Source organism: Cucurbita maxima, unplaced genomic scaffold (assembly GCF_002738345.1).
Source record: "Cucurbita maxima cultivar Rimu unplaced genomic scaffold, Cmax_1.0 Cma_Scf00056, whole genome shotgun sequence".
Lineage (NCBI taxonomy): Eukaryota > Viridiplantae > Streptophyta > Magnoliopsida > Cucurbitales > Cucurbitaceae > Cucurbita > Cucurbita maxima.
The window spans coordinates 651173-658707 of NW_019272072.1; the positions used below are offsets into that span (position 1 = coordinate 651173).

Consider the following 7535-nt stretch of genomic DNA (forward strand, 5'->3'; position numbering starts at 1 on the left):
CCAAGGCATGCTTGAGATCATTGGCATCGGATGGCTTAATAGGATAAAGACCAGATTCACACCTCCCATCTAGGAGACTTTTCCTCGACCGTCGATCCTGCTCCATTGCCGACTTGAACTTGTTCATCTCCATGATAGCGTTCACGCACAGCGAGACGATCTAGGTCACTGGTGATATGATCCGTAGCGCCTGTGTCAGTGTACCAATTTGGGTCAATCTTGTAAGAGGAAGTAGCCGCTAGTGCCGTGGGAGGAGCAGAAGAAGGTTCATCTTGATAGGACTCATCCATCCTATGCCAGCAGCGGATAGCAGTATGCCCCACTTTGCCACAGATCTGGCAGAAAGGACGAGTAGAAGGGTCACGACGATCACCAGCAGGACGAGAGGATGCATAACCTTGAGAACGACCACGACCACGATCCCTACGCCCACGATTCTTCTGCTGACCACCACGACCAGCATAATTGGCAGAAGATCCAAGATTTAACTGAAGTTCAGCCTGGTGTTGTAGTTGGCGAGCTTCATATGTCATTAAATGTGCAAACACATCATCAAGCGTGAGGGGTTCACTCTTGGTAGTCATTGAGGTGACGAAGGGATCATAGTCAGGGCCAAGACCAGCAAGAAGATACGCGATCACATCATCATCCTGCAAGACAGAGCCGGCGGCGGCCAACTCGGTGGCTAGCCCTTTGATCTTGCGAAAATAATTTGCAGCAGATTGATCTCGTTTCTTGGACGTGGCGAGCTCAATACGAATTTGAGTAGTGCGAGCACGAGTTGACGATGAAAACATTCGTTGCAGGGTATCCCACGCCTCCTTGGACGTAGTAGCAGCAACCATATCGTGAAGAATCTCCTCTGACATGGAGGAGAGAAGAACGCTAAGAACCTGTTGATCCTGATCATACCACTGATTATAGGCCGGATTAGAGACCATCTCAGCACCAGCCGCAGTTGAGGAAGGTACCAACTTGGCAGGTGCGACATTGGTGCCATCGAGGTAGCCCATAAGCTTCTTACTCCGTAGATAGGGGAGGAGCTGGGCGCGCCATATGATGAAGTTGTTTTTGGTTAGACGAATTGTGACAGCATGGTGTAGAGTGCTTGGGCCAAAAGTCTCCATTGTAGTTGAGACGGTGTTGGAGATGGTGGATGGAGAGGAGGAGGAAGATATGGTAGACATTTAAAAATAAACCTTTGGCTCTGATACCATGTTAGGTTGAATGGCTCGATGACCTAACCTAGGGTCACGACCTCATGTATTTATAGATGTGTATAATGAAGATTACATTCTAAATCATAGATTTGTTAACAAACTATGAAATCATAGATTTGGTAACAAACCAAATAACTATGAAATCATAGATTTGGTAACAAACCAGTAAATCATAGATTTGGTAACAAACTAGTAAATCATAGATTTGGTAACAATCTAGTAAATCACTAGATTATCTTACTATACACAAATATGATTTACTCTACGTTTAACATGGAGAATGTATTCTTAGATTATAAACCCATGATCATTCCCTAAATTAACCGATGTGGGACTTTCATCATCCAACACCTCCCCTCGAACAAAGCACGCCTCCCCTTAATCGAGGCTTGACTCCTTTGGAGTCTTAGTCATTTTTGACTGCCTTCGTACCTTCAAGGAGGCTCGACTCCTTTTTGGAGTCCTTTGTTCGACATTCGAGGATTTGCCAATCTATTGGCACGGCTAAGTTTAGGGCATGGCTCTGATACCATGTTAGACGAACACGACTCTCCACAATGGTATGATATTGTCCACTTTGAGCATAAGCTCTCATGGCTTTGCTTTGGGCTTCCCAAAAGGCCTCATACCAATGGAGAATGTATTCTTAGATTATAAACCCATGATCATTCCCTAAATTAACCGATGTGGGACTTTCATCATCCAACACGAACACCTCAAAATGTCGCGGTAGCTCTAAGAAATCTACCATACGACCTGAGAGTTGAGGGCTGCAGGAACTTTCTCATACGACCTGAGAGTTACGTTAGCTGCAATGCATCTCATGGACGATGCAACACTATGATAGTGCTCGAATGTGAATGGTATATAAAATGGGTCATGCACCATAAACTCATGGGAAGATCGTTGATGGAATCGACGCAATCAATGCTCCCCGGATGGGTTGCCAATCAAAGACCTAACATTTGATGTTGACTCTTCTGAAGAAAGAGCCACATAATCGAACAGCTTGAAGCATCGTGGTAGCTCTGAGAACTCTAACACACACAAGAAAGGACGTGTCGAAGAGTTAGACATTAAGCAAAAGATCATGCTAAAACTCTTCAGCGATCTGACAAAAGACTTCAGGACATCCTCACCAAAAATCCATTGTCATCTAGCGGTTAGGATATCTGGCTTTCATTGAGGAGACTTGGGTTCGATTCTTGTCAATGAAATATTATTTTCTTATTTCATTTTATTTTACAGTTTCTATCTTAGATTAAAAAGACTTTTATGAACTTGGTACCTTTGTTAGAGTTATGTTATAGATATTTGGTTCAATTTCAACAAGTGGGGTTGAGGTGATTCAAATGGTTAATGCGATAATCAAGTCGTTTTCGAGTCTCTTGTTGAATGACATCATGGTTGAGATGAGCAGGTGATTCAAATGGTTAATGCGATAATCCAGTCATTTTTGCGGTCTCTCTTGTTGAACGACATCATGGTTGAGATGAGCACCCGAGTGAGTTTGACAAGTTGGGCTGTAGAGAACCAGACCTCAAGCCAAGTTCATGTGGGCTTAAAAAAATTAAAATCCAAGAACACAACCCCTTAAATGGAAACCGGGATGCTAAGGAATTAAAAAGATTTATTTTTGACGTAGAACAATACTGGAAGGTTACTGGAACTTGCTCATAGGACCTAAGAGTTACGTTGGTCGCAATGCATCTCATGGACGATGCAAAACTATGGTGGCGCTCGAAGGTGAATGGTAAAAAAAAAGGGTCATGCACCATAAACTCATGGGAAGACTGTTGATGGAATCGATGCAATCGACGCTCCTCTGGATGGGTTGCCAATCAAGGACCCGATGTTTGATGTTGATCCTTTTGAAGAAAGAGCCAAACGATCGAACAGCTCGAAACGTCTCGGTAACTCTGAGAATTCTATCACACACATGAAAGGACGTGTCGAAGAGTTAGACATTACCCAAAACATTATAGTAAAACTCATTAGCGATTAGACAAAAGACTCCAAGACAACTACACTTAAAATTCATTGTTGTCCTACGGTTTGTATATTTTTCTTTCACATAGGAGATTCTGGTTTAATTCTCTGAAATGGAATATTATTTTCTTATTTCTTTTTATTTTATAGTTTCATCTTTTGTCACCAATTATATTTAAACTTTGCCTAAGTTTGAGAGGCACTTTAATGGTCAAGTTCAATAGTATCTTAGATTAAAAATACTTTTATGAACATCGTACCTATGTTAGTGTTATGTTATAGATATTTGTTTCAATTTCAACAAGTGGGGTTGAGGTGATTCAAATGGTTAATGCGATAATCTGGCTATTTTTTAGGTCTCTCTTGTTGAACGCTATCATGGTTGAGATGAGCACCCGAGTGAGTTTGACAAGAAGACTCGAATTTAAACTTTACCTACGTTTGAGAGGCACTATAATGGTCAAGTTCAATGGTATTTTAGATTAAAAAAACCTTTTATGAACTTTGTACCTTTGTTAGTGTTACTTTGTACCTTTTTTTGTATTACTTTGTACGTTTGTTAGTGCTATGTTATAGACATTTGGTCAAGTTCAACAAGTGGGGTTGAGGTGATTCAAATGGTTAATGTCACTTTATTTGATTCAAATTGTTAGTGTGATAATCCAGTTGAACAGTTACCAGTTATTTCCAAGGGCTCTCTTATTGAACGCCAACAAGTCTGAAATGATTGAGATGAGCACCCGAGTGAGTTTGACAAAATTGAAATAAAATCAAATAAAATCACTCAAACAAATCAATAAAATTGAAAAAAAATTAGCCTTATGACACTTCCTTCAACTTCAAGGGGCGGTAAACCAAGGATTCCTTCGCCCAAGACCCATGATCCAACTCCTAACATGGTAATGATAAGCTATAGAATCATTCCAAGAACCTCAATGGATGGGTTACAAACTCACATTACCAATCTCGACAATTGGACATGTCACCGACGTTAGAAGAACGACTGCATCAGAGCAAGTCATGGGATAGAAGATCCCGTTGAAGGATGATAGACCAACTGTAATCTTCAACCCAACGAGCCAAGCTTTTGTAGAAGCAAGAACCCTTGTATTAAAGAAATTAACACCTCTTTATACAAAATTTGGATAAACCAACGGTAATCTTCAGCCCAACGAGCCAAGCTTTTGTAGAAGCAAGAACCCTTGTATTAAAGAAATTAACACCTCCTTATACAAAATTTGGATAAACCAAGATATAAAACTAGAATTAGATTATGAGATCCAAGAGTGAGAAGCAAGATTTGGAACCTTTTTCTAAATTGAGTCACTTCACAATCGAACTTGATCAAGGCTTGATTGAATAACTCAGATGCAATCTACCACAAGAATTGCATGAAACTTAAAAACGACAAAGATATGCTCAGATTTCTATAAGGGTGCAATCTACCACAAGAATTGCATGAAACTTAAAAACGACAAAGATATGCTCAGATTTCTATAAGGGAGGACCTCTCAACTTAAGAGATCAATTTCATTGATCACAAATATGTTTTTACATAATAATTTGTGGGTATTTATAGTCTCTCCACAAAAAAAGTTAGTGCCCGTGATTTAATCTCGATCCTTTAAATCTCCACAGAAGACGAAGTCAATAAGAGCATTACAAACTTTATGAAATTAAGATAATAAATAAATTTTTCTAACCACTCATGAAATGTTGCTTGCAACTTCATCCGCTACTTCAACCGTGCAAATATTTACTTTTGAATCTCCAAATGATCTTGTTGCTTGCAACTTCATCCGCTACTTCAACCGTGCAAATATTTACTTTTGAATCTCCAAATGATCTTGACTCAAACAACTTCATCCGCTACTTCAACCGTGCAAATATTTACTTTTGAATCTCCAAATGATCTTGACTCAAATGAATCAGCTTGTAACACATGAAATGACGGTTGAACCTAGCCTATCCAATTTTGTAGATGAAGTATGAATGCTTGTTGAATCTTCTTGGCCTTGGGTTGTGTAATAGGTCTAGTTGGAACACCGTGATTCTTATCATCATCCCCCTCTTCAAAAGAATTCGTCCTCGATTCAGAAAATTCATCACCTACATCAAAAGAACTCAACTCAGTAACATTGAAAGTAGAATGTACACCGTGATTCTTATCATCATCCCCCTCTTCAGGATTCGTCCTCAAATGAGAAAAATGATCACCTACATCAAAGGGACTCAACTTAGCAACATTGAAAGTAGAATGTATTGACAATTCTATAGGAAGATCAATTTTATTGTTCCATGCAATAAAATGAATCATTTTACTAAATGTCTTGTAGAGCATTTATAGTCAAATAAAGAATTAGGAATCCAAGCTATCTTTAGATCTACTGAGCACTCCCAATTGAATTGAGCTATCTATGCTTAACATTAAAATGAAAATTATTAATTTTAAAAAGAAATCATCTCTAAATTTAGATTAGATAGTAAGTTATACTACTTGAATCAGGTGTGGTGAAGGTCAAATGAACACGTGACCTTCATATCTTCAATATTACTCTCTCCCAACTAAGCTATCCCCCGTAACATTGAAAAAAAATTTAGTGCCCGTGATTTAATCTCGATCCTTTAAATCTCCACAGAAGACGAAGTCAATAAGAGCATTACAAACTTTATGAAATTCAAATAATAAATAAATTTTTCTAACCACTCATGAAATGTTGCTTGCAACTTCATCCGCTACTTCAACCGTGCAAATATTTACTTTTGAATCTCCAAATGATCTTGACTCAAACGAATCAGCTTGTAACACATGAAATGACGGTTGAACCTAGCCTACCCAATTTTGTAGATGAAGTATGAATGCTTGTTGAATCTTCTTGGCCTTGGGTTGTGTAATAGGTCTAGTTGGAACACCGTGATTCTTATCATCATCCCCCTCTTCAAAAGAATTCGTCCTCGATTCAGAAAAATCATCACCTACATCAAAAGAACTCAACTCAGTAACATTGAAAGTAGAATGTACACCGTGATTCTTATCATCATCCCCCTCTTCAGGATTCGTCCTCAAATGAGAAAAATGATCACCTACATCAAAGGGACTCAACTTAGCAACATTGAAAGTAGAATGTATTGATAATTCTATAGGAAGATCAATCTTATTGTTTCATGCAATAAAATGAGTCATTTTACTAAATGTCTTGTAGAGCATTTATAGTCAAATAAAGAATTAGGAATCCAAGCTATCTTTAGATCTACCCATAGCACTCCCAATTGAATTGAGCTATCTATGCTTAACATTAAAATGAAAATTATTAATTTTAAAAAGAAATCATCTATAAATTAAGATTAGATAGTAAGTTATACTACTTGAATCAGGTGTGGTGAAGGTCGAATGAACACGTGACCTTCATATCTTCAATATTACTCCCTCCCAACTAAGCTATCCCTTGTAACATTGAAAATGAAAATTCAGAAATTTTAAAAAGAAATAATCACTAATTTTAGATTGAATATTCAGGTTATGCAAGTTAGTCAACTTGAATTAGGTGCCGTGAACGTGGATCAAACACGTGACTTTTAGATCTTCATTGATGCTCTCCAAACTGAGTTATCTCGCTAACATTAAAAATAAAAATTCATCGGTAAAAATATTTTCACTACTTCATTGAGATTTTAAAAAGAAATAATCACTAATTTTAGATTGAATAGTCCGGTTATGCAACTTAGTCAACTTGAACGTGGATCAAACCCGTGACCCCCTTAAGATCTTTAGTGACTCTCTCCCAACTAAGCTATCCCCTGTAACATTGAAAATGAAAATTCGGAAATTTTAAAAATAAATAATCACTAATTTTAGATTGAATAGTCATGAGTCAAGTTATGTGACTTGAATCAGGTGCGGTGAACGTGGATCGAAGAACACGTGACCTTCAGATTTTCAATCTGACGCTCTCAAAACTGAGTTATCCTCACTAATATTTGGAAAAAAAAACATAAATAAAGATATTTCTGCTAATTCATTATATATTAAAAAGAAATAATCACTAATTTTAGTTTGAATAAAGTTATGCAACTTAATGGACTTATGTAACATAAACCAAGTGTCGTGAGCGTGGATTAAACATGTAACCTTCAAATATTCAATCCCAACTGAGCTATCCCCCCAATCATTAAAAATCAAAATACATGTGTAAGGGTATTTTCGCTATTTCATTATTCATTGAAATTTTAAAAATAAATAATAACTAATTTTTTATTGAATAGTTAGCTTATGCAAATGGAAACAGGTGCGGTGAACGTGAAGATTAAACACGTGAGCTTTAAATC

General features: G+C 37.7%; 1 non-coding gene across 1 annotated transcript; it reads right to left on the reverse strand.

The window, feature by feature from the left end:
• Positions 1 to 519: 519 nt before the first annotated feature.
• LOC111471728 lies at positions 520 to 659 on the reverse strand. Its single transcript, XR_002715240.1, has one exon. It is a non-coding gene; the product is annotated as a small nucleolar RNA Z247 (small nucleolar RNA).
• Positions 660 to 7535: the final 6876 nt, after the last annotated feature.